This window comes from Tenrec ecaudatus, chromosome 8 (assembly GCF_050624435.1).
Source record: "Tenrec ecaudatus isolate mTenEca1 chromosome 8, mTenEca1.hap1, whole genome shotgun sequence".
NCBI lineage: Eukaryota > Metazoa > Chordata > Mammalia > Afrosoricida > Tenrecidae > Tenrec > Tenrec ecaudatus.
Genome location: NC_134537.1, coordinates 145,848,002 through 145,863,702, shown reverse-complemented (window position 1 = coordinate 145,863,702; position 15,701 = coordinate 145,848,002). Strand labels below are relative to the sequence as shown.

Below are 15,701 nucleotides of genomic sequence, written 5' to 3'. Positions count from 1 at the left end.
CCCAGAGTCCTATTGAGTGATAAGGGAGTGGAAATGGTAGGAGAAGGCCAGAAGTAGGAATTGTAGAAACCAAGGCAGATGCAGGTCAGAAGGTCAGGATACAAGGGCAGTGCCCCGGACCTGTGTTCCTCCGGCTTTGTCTGTCACCGACCTTCTTGTCCCTGGACCTGAGCAGACTGGCCTGAAGATTTCCTTGCTTACACAACACCTTGTAAAGTAGAGGTTCATTGACTTCTGTACCCCCAATCCTGCCACCACCCAATGAGGTCATACAGTATCAATTGGCCATTTGCAGCCAGACAGTGGAAGGTCTTCTCCCAGTAAGAGTCAGGATTACAGTGACCCCCGTACCTTGAAGAAGAAGTCCTTGATAATAGTTAGGAAAGCCAATGCCCAAACTCCCCCCTGCTGGATCTCGTTTGGTCCTCTTTCCTGTGGGCCAGGAGACCATGTGGGAACGAGAGCCATGGCCTGAAAGACTAAGTGCACTTAGCAGACACCGACAGCGAGACGATGTGCTAAAGTATTCAGCTTTCAGAAACCGCCACGCGAAGGGGCGGTGTGTCCTGGCCACTGTGAACATAGAGGACCAGGCCTGGAGTGCTTGTTCTGGAGGAATGGCCACCGTTCCGCTCTGACCACTCTGTAGGCTTCCTCCTTGTGTTGGGGACTGAAGCTGTGCATGAGGGCGGTGTGTTTATTTATTTTTGTTTTTCTTTACTTTCTCCCTCTTTAGCTGGGGCAGTCAGGGAACTTACACTCGGAGAAAATATTTGATCGCAGTCAGGACACTGACCTTTATGATTAGTGTTATTTTCTCTCTCCTTCCCTTGCCATTTCTTTCTTTCTTAAAAAAATTTTTTTAATTGGGGCCTCTGACAGCTCTTATCACAATACATACATATATCCATTGTGTCAAACACATCTATATATATGTTGTCAACTTTTAAAAAACATTTTATTTCTATTTGAACCCTTGCTATCAGATCATTTTTCCCTCCCTCTCCCACCCTCCCTCCCTCATGTCCTCTTGATAATTTATAAATTATTCCTTTTCCCCCATATTGCACACCAACCGCAGTCTCCCTTCACCCACTTTTCTGCTGTGTGTCCTCCTGGGAGGGGGGCCATATGTTGATTATTGTGATCGGTTTCCCCTTACTCCCCCCACTCCTTCCCTTACCCTCCTAGTGTCGCTGCTCCCCTTATTGGCCCTGAGGGGTTTATCTGTCCTGGGTTCCTGTGTTGCACATGCTTGCCATGTCTAACTAATTCTTCTTTCATTATGGGTGGTTACCCACCCCCAGGCTTTGGAAAGATGCAGTGGAGAGAGAGGCTTTGGAAGGTAAAAGAAGAGGGAGTTAGGAATGATAGGGAGAAGGACCATGAGATACACACTCACACACACACACACACACACACACTCACACACACACATCAGTGATGCTCACCTTTTGGTATTTATACCTCTGAATGTGGGCTGGGCTGTTATCTCACTTCTGACAGACAGCATATGGCAGACGTAATGAGATGCCACTTCTAAGACTGGGCGACTAGGCCCTCTGTTTGGGGTGCCTTCTCTCACTCTTGCTTGCTCAATCTGAGGGTGTCAGGGTCCATGTTGTGAGCTGCCCTATCAAGAGGTTGACCTGACCAGGAACTGAGGTGTCTGAGGCCTACCAAGGACCCCAGGCATGAGGTTGGAAGTGAAGCCCTGCTCTGCCCAGTCTGCGGATGACTGCAGACCCAGAACTGGAAGGTCCCGCTGAGCTAAGAAGCGGTGAGCTAATACACAGTGACGATTGAGGTCACTCAGTTTTGGAGTAAGCTGCCACGCATCAATAGAGGACTAATAGAGAGAGGAAGGAGGAGAAAACCTCGGAAAGAGGAGGACGGAGGGTGAGAAAGAGCTCGGTTGAGGGATCCAGATCAGTTGGACCCCTGGCAGACACCCAGAGCTGCAAAAGCACAAATGCACCCTGGGTGGCCTTCATGGCCTCCTCGGAGAAGTCCTCCCACTGGTAGTCAAAGGCAGCAGCAGCACCCAGCTTCTGAGCCACCTGGATGTTTTCCCTGGAGCTTGCGGGCACCAGGGGAATGGCTTTGAGCAGCCTGGTCAACTGAATGGCAGCCGTGCCCACACCTCCCGTGCCGCCATGAATGAGCACGGTCTCTCCCTCCTGTACACTTCCTGTGGCAACGATTCAAGTTAGAAGGGAAGGTGGAGCGGGTGGAGGGTTGACTTTGGAAACGTCAATGATCCAGTGTTGAGGTATGGAGCACGGGAGGAATGAGATATCAGGCTGGAGGGTTGGGTAGGGCCTGGGTCTCAGAGGGCACCGTGAAAGGTTTAGGAGCAGAGGGAGCCCTGCCTCGGGCTGTGTTTCCCCAGAATTCATCCGGAAATGGGTAGGAGCGGGGTATGGATTATGGTCCCAAGGAGCTCCTGGGGCAGAGACCGCCTTTGACTCAGATGTCTGCGTGGCCCTGATCCCCTTTTGTGTAAGATGAATGGAACGAGGTTGCCTCCTTCATGGATTGGGAGGGATCCAGGCTGAGGAAAAGGAAGTGCCCTTACTTCTGGAAAAGGGGACAAGCAGCTGGGACTGCTCTGAGAACCTTGGTTTTGCCCCACACTGTTGATCTGGTTGTCTCCACTGGGATGACTGAGCCAGCATTGGGATTACAGGTGGAGGCTGGGACTGGAGGCCAGGGCTGTGATGGGGGACAGCGAGAGGCTTGGTTGGGTCAGTTGGAAACCTGGGATGGGCTCAGTAGTTGGTTTCAGATGGCAGGCCTGGTTGGAGGGGCTCAGGAGGGAGTGGGGTTCCTCACCCACACAGTGCAGCAGCTGGACGGCAGTGAGCCAGGCCTCTGGGATGGCTGCAGCCTGGGGCAGCGACGGGCCCTCCGGGATGGTCATGAGGAGCCCCTCAGGGACAGTGACATACTGCGCCTGGCAGCAGAGCCATGGCTGAGTCTCCAGGCTTCCGGTGCCCCTGGCAGCCAAGTCCCAGCTCGGCCACCTGTCCGGATGCCTCTAGTCCCCAAATGTTGCTGGCTCCTGGAGGTAGGACATGCTGGCCTGGTCTCTTCAGAGAGAGGTAAGTGTGTTTGATCAGCGGAGTCACATGCCACGCCTCCTTGTTGCTGGAGGGTGAGGGTGATGCCACTGTTGGCTTGGTTTTCTGGAATGGGAGATCATTCCGATGGTCTTTTCAGAGGGCTACTCCAAAGAACAGTGATTCCAGAAACAGCTCGTCCAGAAGATCTCTTCAGAGACGGTCACTCAGAATGACCCCTCCGGAGAAGATGCCTCCAGGAGGTCTCCCCAGCCCTCTCTCCTCAGGCTGTGAGTGTCAGTGCTCGGGGTGGGGGTGGGGGCAGTCAGTTGGGGGTACGAGCAGTTTGCTGAGCTCTGAAACCCTTACAAGAGCACCTGGTGAGGGGGCGCTTGCCGCCTGTCATCTCCAGCGCTCTGGACGTAGCTCCCACAGGAAGCCGGGCCATCCCATTTGAGAAATGCAAATCCAAGCACTGATGATGACAGGCTCGAGAAAACAACAGCAACTTACAGACAACAACAACCTCCTGGAGACAAAGGAGTGTAGGGATTGGAGCCTTCCCACCCTACCGATGGGACAGGAAATGTGTACAACCGCGGTAGAAAGCCAGATGGCGCTACTTCAGACAACTGGGAATAGAAACTCCAGGTGAGCCAGCAATCCCGCTGCAAGGTACGTTCCCGAAAGGAGTTAGACGTCGCATGAACAGACATGCGCACACGCGTGCTCATCGTGGGGCCAATCGAAGGGTCCGGCCACCAGCCGGTCACAGAGACGGGGTCAGCATCAGGGACATTTTATTAACAGATCTAGAAGGCCAGTGAGATTGCTCTCCAGGACTGCCTGGTCTTTCCTCATACATTTGGGGTCTTCATACATTTTGGGGAGTCAGTACATTACGCACGTTCACCTAAAGCTTATGCCCTTCTTCCCATGGGGGAGAGAATCCAGCGTCTTGTGTGTGAATTTTACGTGAATGTTGCTTCACAGACTCGGCCGCTGGGGTACGTTCCTGGGAGGGAGGACAGGGGGCGTTTCTGCAGCTGCAGGGAACTAAGACCCAAAATGTGACCAATGTAGCAGGAATCTGCTAAAGACCCCTCTCTCAAGCATAGCACTGTTCCCGGGAGCAAGACTTGAGCCAATATCTGACATCTTGCCTAGCTACCCTGCAACAAGGGAAATCCCTGCTGATGTCAGATAGATCTTGGCTCAAAGCAGAAAATACCAGAGCGAGGTTTACTTGTGTTTCATTGACTATGCAAAGGTGCTCAACTGTGTGGATCATCACAGACTATGGAAAGCCTGGGGGGGGGGGGGCGGAGAAGAAGGTATTCCAGAATACCTGGTATTTCAGAATACAATGACTTCCAGAATTCACTGTAATGGGGAACCTGTACAAGGATCAAGAGGCAGTTTTGGGAAAAGAGCAGAACAAAATAGGGAATACTGTATGGTTTAAAACCAGGCAAAGTGTGAGTTAGCATTGTGTCATCTCACCACTCATTCAATCTGTATGCTGAGCAAATCATCAGAGAAGCTGACTTATATGAAAAAGAATGTGGCAACAGGGTTGGAAGAAGGCTTATTAACAACCTGCGATATGCAGGTGACACAACCTGGCTTGCTGAAAGTGAGGAGGACTTAAAGGACTCTCTGATGAAGATCAAAGATTGCAGCCTTCCGGATGGATTACGACTCAGTGTAAAGAAAACCAAAATCCTCACAACTGGACCAATGGGTAACATCGCGATAAATGGAATAAAAATTGAAGTTGTCAAGAATCTTTATCATTCTTGGATCAACAATCAGTGGTCAAGGAAGCAGCAGGCAATACATTAACATTTACCCCAATTTACATTTGGGTAAATCTGCTACACGACCTCTTCAGAGTCTTGAAAAGCAACAATGTTACTAAGGGGCCCCTGGCCCAAGCCATGGTATTTTCAATCTCCTCATCTGGATGTGGAAGTTGAAGATTGAATAAGGAAGATCGAAGAAGAATCAAAGCATTTGAATTGCGGTGCTGGAGAAGAATATTCAAAGTACCACGGACTGCCAAAAGGGCAGACAAACCTGTCTTGGGAGAAGTCTGGCCCGAGTGCTCCTTAGAGGCAAGGATGATGAGACTCCGTCTCATGTGCTTTGGACATGGGATCAGGAGAGACCAGTCCCTGGAGAAGGACCGTGTGCTTGCCAAAACGGAGGGGCAGTGAGAAAAAGGGAGGTCCTTCTCACGATGGACTGGCCCGTGGCTGCAACAATGGGCTCACACACAGGAGCGATGGTGAGCCACGGTGCAGGACTGGGCCGTGTTTTCTCCTGTTGTTCACAGGTTCACTCTGAGTCGGAACCGGCTGGATGGCCCCTAACAACAAAAAGGAGACACAAATACATACCTTCTTGGGTGATTTGAAGAGTTAATGGAAAAAATTCACATAGTGCAGTGCCAGGCACAGAATGAGCCCCACATACACAACAGTTCCCTTCTTGCTGGGGTCTGAAACGCAGACTCCCCAGATAGGCGCGTGGCCCGAGTGGTGGCAACATGAGTTGTAAAAGCTGGAATCGCTCCACAGCCTGATTCCGACACTGAAAAGCCAAACCAATGTCTAACCCCTGCGGCATGTCCTGCCAGCTACTTTCAGAGGAGGCTGGAGTCGCAGTCCCTGATCAGGTCGCCCTGCCAAAGGCCAGGCTCTGCATGCCCCCTGCTATGACTGGTACCTGGAGGAGGTCTGCCGGTTCAGGGCGCTGGCCGCCACCTCGAGAAGGACTTCGCCCTCTCCTGGCTTCGGCGTGTCCACCTCCCTTAGGTACAGGTTTTCTGGTCCTCGGGGCTTGTCCAAGTGCACGGCTAACATTTTATCTGAAGACACAAAGGCACAGGGATGGAAGAAAGAGATGAAAACTAGGTAGGAGAGCTAGCACAGGTTTGTGAAGAGCCCCCTTCCCCCCAGCAGGACCCATGGTCCATACCTCTCCTAGACACCACTGGTCTCCACCAGTCCAACGCTCAACGCCGCCGCCCCTATACCGTTCCTGCTGCCGACCTGATTTTCATGTCTAAATTCCCAGCTCCAGCTACTTCCTGAGCCTTCTCTTTCCAGGGAGCAGGACTAGAGCAGCTGGCTTTGGAATTAACCAAATGGGAATGCAAGCCCTGGGCTTTGTTGTTCACTGCAGGTATGACCTTGGGCAAAATGGGGCTAAACTTCACCTAAGGTACTCCAAGGGACCCTGCCTCCACCTCCCGTTGGGGACTCAGTCTGCTGGAAGTGGGTGTGGGGGACCCTTTGAGGATAAGGTGGGAGGGGAGCCATACCTGGAGCCATCCTGCCAGGGGTGTCTGTCTTTGTGAGAGCTGGGTGCCTGGCCTCACTCCACCTGGGGATCAGCGTGCCGCTGCAGGTCTGGCTTAGCTCGAGTGGGCACTGCTTATGTGCTGGGCTGGACAGATTGGCCTGCCCACTGCCCGTGATATGGGTGTACCCAGTGCTTTCCATTTTCCATCGTTCATCATCAGTGGTACAATAATGGCACACAGGCTTGATCCTCAAGTGAAATAAGTCCTCTTCCACCCTGTCCTCCCCCAAAGTCTGTAAGGATTCGTTCATCCCCCTGCATGAGAGGCTCTGATCCCCGTGTGCACTGAACTCTGGATGTGGCTTCTCTCCAGTGCAGGGGGACAAAAACAATTCACTTTCATTTTGCCCGCAGTGATGAAGGGCAGAGACTGTGAACCTATGTCCACACCTCGGCCAGGCCCGTGGAGGCAATATAGTGACAGGAAAGTGACTGGGAGGTCAAGGGATGGCCCAAGAAGGGCCCTCCCTAAAAACTGTGAGTGGGTGTTTGATACAGGGAAGTTCCACAGGCTGGTATACTATGCATGGACATACCTACTCTCACTCTAGCCTAAAACACCCCCCAAAAGGCAGGCAGGCAGGCACTATATGAAGCCCATTTTCAGATGGGGAGACTGAGATTCAGAGATGCTGTGTTCAGGGTAGTATAGGAGACCGTGTGTAGGGCAGGGCAGACCCCAGCACCCAGGCCTCTGGAGTCAGACTCCACCATGAGAGGCATCTCCTCTCCATCCCCACCTGGAGGCTTCCTGGAAAGAGGAAGGAAAGGCAGAGCGAAGGAAGGAGGCAGAGAAGCAGTTGATTCTGAGTAGGAGGGAAAGTGCTTTGTTTTAAGAAAAGTGAACCGTCTTGCGAGGCTTCTAACAGACCTATATGCTAACCCTCTGAGACTGAAACACTGTGTGCGATGTCCCGGAAAGTCCCCCAAGTCCTCTAACAAAGCATCCCTTGTCCCAACCCCTTTTCGGTCAAGATACAAACCTGAGGGTGGGGTGGTCACTTTCAGGGGATGGGTACCGGGGCTGTACTCTGCAGCTCCCACATCTCTGCCCTCTAAGGGAACCCCAAGGTTCACTTTGTAGCAGGGGTGGGGTGGGGGTGGGGGTGGTAGAAAGAAGCAGTGTCTTTTATGTTGGGAACCTGCGGGAGGTGTGCGGCTCCACAGATCGGAGACTGCAGCTATAGCTGCTCATCCTGATAGATAAATGGAGCTTGGGGCCTCATCTGCCCCGAATGTCCAGAGGGCTCTAGCCCCTCCAAAGGCTTCCATGCAGTTATGCTGAGTCACCTTGAGGCAGCAACTTCTCCAGTTACCCAGCCCAAGCCTGGGCTGTCCTAACAGCTCCTTGTTGACTCATGGTTCCACAACAGTAAGGGGGTTGACACCTTCCCCTGGAGGGGCCAGGGCGCTTCACTTCTGGCTACCATGCCAGCTTCCGTGCCTGTAAGGGACTTTGTCTGGACTCCTGTGTCTCTCCTGGGTACTCCATGCTGGGGTTGGTTGGCATCTCCAGCAATGGGGGCTTAGGCCAGCTCCGTGAGAGAGGAAGGCTTGCAGCCAGCCTGGTGGCCCCCTCTGGGCACTGCCTTTGATCGCATGTTTGGCTATCAGCCTCTGCTCTCCTTGTGGAAGCCCGTTCCCTCTGGCTGGGGGTCCAGGTGTCCTTTCTTGCTCCGGGCAGTGGGCTTCCCACTCTGCTCTCTCCTAGTGGCCAAAGGCATTTTGGAATGGTACATAATCTCCCTTGCATTTTTATGTTGCTATCTAAAGTTTTTCATTCTAAAATTTAGAATCTAAATGTAATTAGATACAAAAGATGAGGTTTCTGGTCCTCCAGAATAACGTGTTTAACCTTTACTTTGGCTTTCTTTCTTCCTTCTTCTTTTTTTTTTAATGTATCCAGTGAATCAAGGTTTCTGAACTTTTTGAAATTTAGTCATCCACGAAAACATACCCAACGAAGCTCTTTAACAGCACAAAAATTTGCAACTTAATTTTTCTTTTAACACTCCTATTTTCGTTGTATCTTTCTCATAGAATTGTATGCCTCCCGATCATGCTGTCAGCCTCTTCTGCAATAAAGATATGTATGTAATCTGAAGTCACAGGGCCCCCCAGTATTAAATTTCTTCTAGAGTTAGTAATCATTATATTATTCATGCACAACTGGTCACAACAATATGTATTATTTTAAGGATTGATAAATGATTAGTGAACATATGGAATATAATTTTACTGAAAAGACATCTCAGTGGCCATGGGTCAGGCTGAACTTCTCTATAAATTACTATATTTGTGTGTGGATATTACTTATTCCTGGGCAGAGTCTAGATTCAGCGTTCATTTCACTTCCTAGTTTTCATTTTTATAGATAAGCTCAGAGACACCTAGTTTGCATAAATTAAGTAGGAAAGAAAGAAATTTCTTTATAGAAATGTCAGCCAATTCTTTCAATACCTGAGTTATATGGTTGAAACCATATAATGATCTATCATCAAAATTACTTTCAATGATCTATTAGCTGACAAGTTAATTAGCTTCTCCTTCAGTTTTGTTGAAAGTAAAAACATGGAAACTACCCACACTGGGAAGGATTTGTTACCCAGTTGTGTTATTCAGGGCCTTGGTCCTGGAGTTATATTATAAAAAAAGCTTTGCAAAGACTTATCAAATAGTTATTAATTATATCAGCTATCTTTTCACTTAGAGACACTTTGTTTAACTTGACATTCAGAAAGAATTGGGAAAATAGAATTTGTCATTTGACTCCAATACATTTTTGCTAAGACACTATTGTTTTGATAACATCCTCATCAAACATTTAAAATATCTTCCCATCAGCGACTTGGAGTTGCAGGTATAACTTCTTTATGAAAAACATCTGTCACAGAATCTTAGCTGCAAAGTCAGTCCTCATTATTAGACTAATCCGTCAACTCAAATTACTTTCTATCAGAAAATGTTTCTCATTTTTCAATTCACATCATGATGTTAATACTGGTCCCTGCGCCAATCATCTTGCTTCTGAATTCAAAGACATATGGATCGGGCAGGGATCCTTCCTCTCGGAGATGAGTTACAACAAAAGGATGTTTGAGATGATTACAAATGGATGTTCTTGGTTGCTTTGCTCCCGAGGGATTCGGTCGCAGGTGATGTGCTTTTTGAACACTCAGAGGGTGGAAGAGTGCGCATTTCCTTTGGCACTCGTAGATCTTACTCCCCAAGCTCAGCATCAGGTAGACGGGGGCTGGCTGGGAGTGAGCCTTTCTCTTGTAGACCGGGAGGAGGGATGCTGAGGAGGGAAGGTGGCAAGATGAATTGGAGACAGACTCCTTTATCATGTTTATGAACATGTGTACCCAAGGAAATTGAAGATCTGGTAAAAAATAACAATCCCTCAAATCCATTCATGTGTGTGCGATTCTCCTAAAGTCTTTGTGAGACCTTAGGACACAATTGTCCCTAGAAGAGCCTTGCTCAGAGGATCACTCAATCTCTGGACACCTCCATAAACGCTGCATAGCTGTCCCCAAAGGGTCACTTCTGTGGGTTCCTCTGAGTAGCTGAATGCAACTAAATATTTGTCATTGGAATGATAGGGAGCACTTAGATGGGAGGGTTCAGACTGTGAGACATTGGCTTTGAAGACGTTTAAGGAAAAAAAGCTCCTACTAGGCATCAGCAGTGCAGTGGGCATTCAGGAAGGGCTGGCTGGCCAAGAAGCTTCTGGATGGCCTTTAGTATGATAGAAAATCACCCTGGTCCTGGCTCAGAGCCTCTGCCTTGCAGGCTTAAAACCCCAGCTTGTCAACATCCTGAGAGTTGGCATACAGCCCAAAGCCCCAAGTTGCAAATTCCAGATGCTCATGTGCTAATGAGTTACTGAGGTGTCCAATATATAGGTCGATCAACCTGGAAAGTCCTATGATAAGCTAAGACTCAGGGCAGGAGGTGAGGACTGAGATGAATTGGATGTTTAACAGTTCATGGAGCCACACAGAAAGAGGTCTGCCCCCTCCACACCAGGTCTAACCTTGGCACCAAGAATAGACTCCTTGAATTGTTTGTGTAGCGACCCTACCGCCTTGAATAAGTACAGCACACATTTGCTCCAGTGAGTCCTTACAGTGTGGCAGTATCAGTACGTTCCTTTGTGGAACCTTACAGGTCCGAGAACTATTCTTTGCATGCATCTGCTCTTGTCCATTGTGTTTTGATGATAATATAACTTTTTGAGGGAAGTCATAGTTTCATCATTCCTAGGTATTTGGGGGTAACCTCATATAAGGACTGATGGCACAGCTGTCTTTTGGGCTGCCACCTGCCATGTCTGTCTGTGGTGGAGGAGTGGTTCAAAACCCCTACAGGCCTCCTTGTTTGCCCAGCATGCTGCTTGGGCATCTGTGGATCACAAGGTACTGGTGTGACTGGCCTAGGTCAGCATGAGTTAGGACCATCACGCAAACCTGCCTCTCCGGTTTCTGATCCAGCCAATCCACCCTTTCTCTCATTCTGACCCACGGGTGCATACAGACCCAACTCCACAAGCTGACGAGTTAGAGGCAGGAGATGCGATGCCTGCTCCCATCTCAAAACCCAACTGCTGCTTAGAAACCACAGGGTACAATTCCTTCCTTGTTTGAAAAACTCACGAGAAACTTTAAGAGTGAATCTTTGTGGGGGGGGAGAATTAAAAAAAAAAGAGTGAATCTTTGCTTCTAAAATAGTGCTTCCAGATCTAAAGAAATAATTAGAACTGAAGAGTCATGCAAAAAATATAAACTTTAATATATTAGGAGATGAAAAAGTTAAAAATCTAAATATCTAAGAAAGGAATGACATATTTATGAGGTATTATGCAATGCTGAAAAATGTTTCTGGAAGCGATTTCAAGTACATTAAAAAATGCATAACATTATGCTGAGTGAGTGAAGTAAGAGATCCCACCATATGTATTAGTGATCTAGGTTAGGTTAAAATATGTAAGGGGGCTTCAAATGCAAGGGCACTTCAAAAAAAAGTTTTAAAAAATGCCAATATCTTTTATTTCCATTTTCCCGTTAACTTTTAAAATCTCCTATTATATAATGAAAAAGTACTGCAAGAAAATAGCAAAACTATCAACACTAGTTTTCATTTAGTGTGAAATTATGAGTAATTTTTATTTTTCCCAGGTTATTTTTTTAATGACTATGTTACTTTAAGAAGCTCTTGTGTGCTGTGGATTTGGTGTTGGGCTGCTCACCACAAATTCTGTGGTTCAAACTCCCCAGCAGCTCCAAGAGAGAACCATGAGGCTATCTGCTCTTGAAGAGATTTACAGGCTTCAGATGGGTCACAATGAATCCAGGCAAGGACAGGAGGTTTGGATTGGGTTATGTATTACTTAAAAAAGAGTTTTATTGGCATATCACTCATGTTGCAATCTAATGGCTTCAATCTATTTTAAAAGTTGTGCAGTCATCATCACAATCAATTTTAGAACATTTTCTTCACTGTATTCAGCACCCCTGCATACCTCATTGCATTGGGTAAATCTGCTGCACAAGACCTCTTTATTTTTTTTTAAGACCTCTTTAAAATGTTGAAAAGGATGCTACTTTGAGGAATAAAATATTACCTGATGCAAGGCATGGCATTTTCAATTGCCTCAAGTGTATGGAAGTTGGACACTGAATAAAGAAGATCAAAGAAAAATCAATGTATCTGAACTATGGTATTGGTGAATATTGAAAGTACCACGGGCTGCAAAAGAGCAGAAAGAGCTGTATTGGAAGAAGTACGACCAGAATGCTCCTTCGAGGCAAGGACGGCGAGACGTCACCTCACGTACTTTGGACATGTTCTCAGGAGAGCTGAGAAGGACATCACGCTTAGTAAAGCGGAGGGGAAGAGATGAAGAGGAAGGCCCTCTAGGAGCTGCATCGACACAGTGGCTGTGACGATAGGCTGGAACATAAGAGCCCGCGTGAGGATGGCACAGGCCGGGCTGTCCGTTGCTCTACTGCACACAGACAGGGTCGCTGTGCACCGGAACAGACTTGATACCACCTACCAACCACGTAACCCCAAGGAGCTAGACATCTAATTGCTGCCCCATAGTGAGGTATTACTTTTGCAGATACAAAATTTTGTAAAACTTTTATACGATTACTGCCCGTACCACAACACTGCTTGAGGCCCCTTGACCCTGAGGAAAGTAGACCTTTTCACTTTGGCTCCCTATTCATTGCTCATTCCCTCACACATTCTACTTTGGGGGCCTCATTGAACTTCTCACCATGCTTTCTACACAACGAGACATTTCACGATGCTGGGCCTTTGCCTGCGCTGTGCTTTGAATCTAGAATGCTCTTTGCTCTCTTCTACACTTAACAAACAAACAAACAAACCAACACTTGGCATGCTTCCAGATTCACTTCAAATGCCATTTCCCTTTCCGGATGGAAGGCACAGTTAGCTGCTCCAGACTCTCTATATTTGTTTTCTATATTACAATATTCGTCACATGGCAATGTGACTCATCTACAAATTTACTTCCCTGCTAGATTATAGACCTATCTGGAGTAGGGCACATGTAATTACTTACTTTTATAGACTACTCAGTGATTGCTGAGTGTAATTTATTTGACTTTAATTAAATGAATGGGTGAGTGATGAGGTTGACCACCACTACCGGATCTGGGGTGTGGGGGGAAAGCCAGCCCCCCCACAACTAATCACGGGTCTGGTAGGTGCAATTGTGTAGCTGAGATATATAAAGATTACAATAAAGTCATAGAGCATGAGAGAGATAGGAGAGAGAGTAAATAAAGAAGTCAGACACATTTCATGGTAGCATGCTCACCTCCTGGATGGCCATCTTACCAGTCAGGTCCGTGCACAGCATGGGCCGAGGTGAGGTGGGGCGGAGACCCCGTTTATTGCTAACCAAGGCATTTATCTACTTAGGGGGGGGCGTGATTACAGGTAACCACATGTCACAGGAAGGGGCAGTACAACAGGCATGCACTTCATAGGAAGGGGATGTACAATAGGCTTAAGTGTGACAGGAAGGGGATGAGCTAGGGGTGTGCACATGATAGGAAGGGGTAGAGATATACATGTGACAAGAGGGGCAGACCCTAGACTCAATATGGCAGTCTAACCTTGGTCACCCTTGAGTGGGCTTGACCTCCCTGGGCTCTCCTTCAGGCAAACAATTTACTACTATTCTTATCAGAAGAGAGTGGGCCTTTGGTGTGGGATAAACAGTGGTGACTGCTTGCTTTGGATGGCTGATAACCCTTAGGGAGACTATCCCCTGACATACTTCTGTTGACTTCCAAGTGTACAGTCATTTGCCACATGTAGCAAGCAGCTAAGTTTGGGATATATTTGGGGGAGACAACTTGGGAGAAATCTGTTTCCCACACACTGGGGTCCTTGTCACAAAAGCTCAGAAAAGGTATGACTTTAGAAGCAAGCACTTTCAAAGGGCGAACACAAATCCTGACACTAGCAGACTTAGATTAATGCTACAAAAGACACCTCTCTCTCTAACATGAGAATATTACACCTTGCTACCTGATAATGTCACCAACTGAGATAGGTGCAAGGTGTGATTTTATTCGACTTATAAAGCTATTGGTAGGCTATGAGATTATTTTGCCAGGCTATGGTACTGAGGTGAGAAGAAATCGCTCCCTCTGATCTCGGCTTGCTTGTCTAATCTCTTATCAAAAAAGATTTAACTCAAGAGTCAGCCTCATCCTATAGATTTTAATCCTGCCTCATTGACTTCTTAGAGGTGAGAGGATTTGTAGAACATTGGATAATTGCATCAGGTCACAAAACAGAGGGTAATTACATAATACTGACCAGCATGGCTCAGCCAAGTTGACATATATTTTGGGGAGTGTGTGTGTGACACAATTCAATCCCTCATAGTGACCAGGAAAAGATGAATTCTGAGGATGATCATATTCTGTAATCAGACTGCCTTTACTAAATGACACTTGGATTGGGAGGAGGTGAGGGGAGGTAAGAGACTCAAGTCTTTTTGAGTTCCTCATTTAGAAAGCCATTCCAACACTCAAGAAGGCATCTGCAGATGATGGGGCATGTGGACTATCCATTGACTATTGTCTTGGTTCCCCTTGCCCCCAAGTCCTACAGGGGTGGAGGGTGTAGCTCATGTAGTGAGGTGCATTCCAGGAGAAAAAACACTGAACACAGGGAATTTATGTCTTTTATAGCAAATGCCAAAGGAGACCTGATTATGCAGTGGTTAAGCTCTTGGCTGCTAAATGGAAGGTTGGCAGTTCAAAGTCACCAGTCACTTGTTGGGAAAAAGTATGTGGTAGTTTGCTTCTGTAAAGATTTATAGCCTTGGGAACACTAGGAGGAAGTTTTCCTCCAAAGGTCGCTATGGGCTAGATTCAACTTGACCGCAGTAGGTGAAAACTTGCTCTTTGTCCTGAAAACATTACTTCGTATTTCAAGATTGCCTGTTAAAATGTAACCTGGAGAAATAGCCTTACTTTCTGACCAGAACCAGCAAGGTGGGGAGGAGCACCAGAGCCTCATAAAGGGCAGTCCGGTCCCACAGACATACCCGATGAAACTACCAGTGCGCTCAGATCCCTGCAAGTGATCTATTCTTTAAACAACAGCAAACTCTCCTGAAGACGAGCTGCTCCATTAAGTCATTGTCACTTTTAGTAATGAGTGTCCCTTTTCAGTAGCTTCTGCCTACCGCTCTGTCGTTCATAAAATAAGGCCTTATACTAAAGAATAAACAAACACAAAAACTCCCCCCGCCCCTCCAAAATAAGTGTGTAGGCAAACATCTCCCAATGGAGGCTAAAACTAATAGGTAATAAAGTTGAAGGATAAATTGGGGGGGGGGATAGTCTCCCACATCTCTCCACTCCCAGGTGGATGAAGCTGTGGTGGGTCTGTAGACTCTACAGGCTCATCGAATCAGGGGGGCGAGGCTGCCCACCAGGGAGGAGCTCCTTGACAAGGGAAATCGAGTCAGAAGCCAAGGATGGTGACTCCTCATGGATTTCAGCTTGTTGGAAAACGTGTTAGTTTGTCCTGTGAACTTCTGCATCAAGAGGCACACATTGGAAATGAAAGATGTCCTTTTGAGTTGAAAGTTCAAGGAGGAGACACCTCGAGTCACCTCAGTCATACAAAGTGATTCTTTTGGTTCTGCCCTCGCCCAGACAATGTTAGCTTTTAAAAATTTTACTGTGGATTTTTCTCTCTTCCCCCAGG

General features: G+C 47.6%; 1 pseudogene; it reads right to left on the bottom strand.

Annotated features, from left to right (window-relative positions):
- The window catches only part of LOC142455287 (quinone oxidoreductase PIG3-like), a 29,375-nt pseudogene that overhangs the window by 3,033 nt on the left and 10,641 nt on the right, over positions 1–15,701 (bottom strand).